Source organism: Zootoca vivipara, chromosome 8 (assembly GCF_963506605.1).
Source record: "Zootoca vivipara chromosome 8, rZooViv1.1, whole genome shotgun sequence".
NCBI lineage: Eukaryota > Metazoa > Chordata > Lepidosauria > Squamata > Lacertidae > Zootoca > Zootoca vivipara.
This window is the reverse complement of record NC_083283.1, coordinates 23,105,812-23,109,086: the sequence shown is the minus strand read 5'-3', so window position 1 is coordinate 23,109,086 and position 3,275 is coordinate 23,105,812.

Genomic DNA, 3,275 nt, shown 5'->3' with positions numbered 1-3,275 from the left:
ATCCTCTGCAAAATGCATTATGCATTTTTGGTGTAACAGCTCTCAGGTCTGAATATTTCTCAGCTGAACGCAGTTGTGTGCTTCATTGCGTAGGGGAAGGGGAAGAGGAGGGGAAAGTATCTTCCCCCCCTTTGCATAGCAGTTGATGGAAACCATATTGATGGCAGTAGGTAACTTTTTTATTCCGAAATGCATACCATTTTACTTGCTTGGAGATTATGGTCAGCTGCCATTTTCTTGTTATTTTTAAGTTACAGATATATATATATATATATATATATAATTTCTATGTTGATTTTATTTCAAGACCAGTGTGATTGCATGTTCACTGCACACAGCTTTCTTTGATTGGAGGGGCTCGCGTCTGTATTATATCACTGACAGCTACGGCATTTACTGCGCAATGGTATGGAAAGGGTCATGATTACCCAGAGAGAAACATAAATGTGTATGCACTTACTGGCTTATTTGACTTGGAAGCACACTGCTAGGTACGGGTACCCTGAGCGTTATAATTGGTATAGGGAAAGCTGCTTGAGGAGTGCAATCAATTTAAAATATTTAAAGAGAACCATGCATGAGTAGGCAATCCATCGTACTTGCCTTCAACAGGCTGGCTGTTCCACATTACATCGCTAGAAGCAGTAACTGCCTCTTACAAGATTTACTGGGGCCCATCGTTGCACAAAGGGCAGGGAGTTTCATGTAAAACAGGGTCAGTAGTAGTAAAACCATTGACCTTTCTGCTCTCTCCTGGAGTTCATATTTATTAAGATAGAGTAAGAGAAAGCCATGGGATGCGGGTGGTGCTGTGGGTTAAACCACAGAGCCTAGGGCTTGCCAATCAGAAGGTCAGCGGTTCGAATCCCTGTGACGGGGTGAGCTCCCGTTGCTCGGTCCCAGCTCCTGCCAACCTAGCAGTTTGAAAGGACGTCAAATTGCAAGTAGATAAATAGGTACCACTCCAGCGAGAAGGTAAACGGCGTTTCCGTGAGCTGCTCTGGTTCACCAGAAGCGGCTTTGTCATGCTGGCCACATGACCTGGAAGCTGTACGCCAGCTCCCTCGGCCAATAACGCGAGATGAGTGCCACAACCCCAGAGTCGTCACAACTGGACCTAATGGTCAGGGGTCCCTTTACCTTTACCTTTAAGAGTTTAAGAGAAAGCCATAGCATTGGTTCCCCTATCACATATGTTTGTGTGTGAGCCTTTCATCTGCAAACAACCGATGTTATGGAGAAGATTTTGCACTTGTATTTTCAGTGTGTGTGCATGTGTTCTTGTAGCTTTTGTAATATGGTTGGGCTGTTGCGAGGGAGGAATGGCATTATTGATGGTAGAAATGCTTAAAAATAAGTTAGAAATTTAAACTTTTCTGGAATATGAGGTGTTGTTCATCGTATTGAGTGTATATAATATACTGTATTTGAGTCCTCTAAGGAGCAGACTTAAAACACAATAGGAAAACTGATACAACAAAAAGCAACTGTATTTACCACTGTATTCTGCTCTGGTCAGACCTCACCTGGAGTACTGTGTCCAGTTCTGGGCACCACAGTTCAAGAAGGATACTGATAAGCTGGAACGTGTCCAGAAGAGGGCAACAAAATGGTCAAAGGCCTGGAAACGATGCCTTATGAGAAACGGCTTAGGGAGCTGGGTATGTTTAACCTGGAGAAGAGAAGGTTAAGGGGTGATATGATAGCCATGTTCAAATATATAAAAGCATGTCATGTAGAGGAGGGAGAAAGGTTGTTTTCTGCTGCTCCAGAGAAGCGGACACGGAGCAATGGATTCAAACTACAAGAAAGAAGATTCCACCTAAACATTAGAAAGAACTTCCTGACAGTAAGAGCTGTTCGGCAGTGGAATTTGCTACCAAGGAGTGTGGTGGAGTCTCCTTCTTTGGAGGTCTTTAAGCAGAGGCTTGACAGGCATATGTCAAGAATGCTTTGACGGTGTTTCCTGCTTGGCAGGGGGTTGGACTGGATGGCCCTTGTGGTCTCTTCCAATTCTATGATTTTATGATTCAAGGAAAAACAAAAAAATAATCGTCACATTCCTGAGCTTATTGCCACTCGGCTTTCTAATGCAGAGTAGTGAAAAGGACAGCAGTCTTTATAGCAACTTCAGTCATTGTTTTATTGAATTATGCTAAATTCTTGAGTTAAGTCTACAGTTCACTCTGTACAACTGTACACATTTACACCCCCACATAGAATTTCTGTGTTTTTGAAGTCTGATGACAAACAGTGAAGTATTCTCAGCTGTTATGAGCTACTAGAAGAAACCTTTCGTTTTGTAGCAGAACTGCTCAGGGGTGAGTACAGTGAAGCAGGCAGGCTTGTGGATGACAACAAATTATTTGGAATTTCTGGGTGGTGAAAATGAAGACCTCAGAAAGGAATCTCTTCGGTTTAGGTGAATGAGCAACTGTGCCAAAGGCTCCGAACACAGTTAAAGCACATGGTTTTCCCCAAAGAATCATGGGAACTATTGTTTGTTAAGGTTGCTGAGAAGTGTAGCTCTATGGGGGGGCAAACGACAATTTGGCATAATATACATATTTTTGCAAAGCATATTTCCCCTGATATTTATATTATCCACACACACACACACACACACACACTTTTATGCACACTTGTCTGTAGAGCTGAACTTAACTGCAAGATTCAGAGAAGTGCAAATTTCAGTCTGCCTTGTGCTTCAGAAAGTGCACACTAGGTAGATTCACCTGTAAATGTGAACTGAATCCTATTTCTTCCCTCAGCCCAAATTGAGGGACCTCCTTTGCACATGTTTCTCTGCAGACGCAACATTAGTTTAAATACAAATAAGTACCCACACAGTCCAACAGCGAAAAAAGAAACAAAACGAAAACCTACTGTTTATGTTTTCAAAACTACTGCCACAGCTTTATTTGAAATGCTTTGCACTCCAGCTGGGCAAAAAGACTGCCTTTCTTAATAGAACCTGACATTGCTTTTGAAATCATCCTTGCTCTGTGCAGTGGCGGCAGTGAGGCGGTGGGGGCGGTGCGCTCCCGGTGGCACGTCTCCGGGGATGACAAGGCAGCGCGAGCAGCCATTGCACCACCGCAGCTGCGTGTAGAGGATCCTCCCAGCCATGGCTTCCAAGAAGATGCAGCTTTGCCAGTGCCCCGGCAAAGCGACGTGGGGGGGGGTGACAAACAAATTCTGCACCGGGTATCACCCGGGCTTGCTACGCCTCTGGCTCTGTGAGCTTTAGCACAGCCCAGCAGCACAGAAATTGC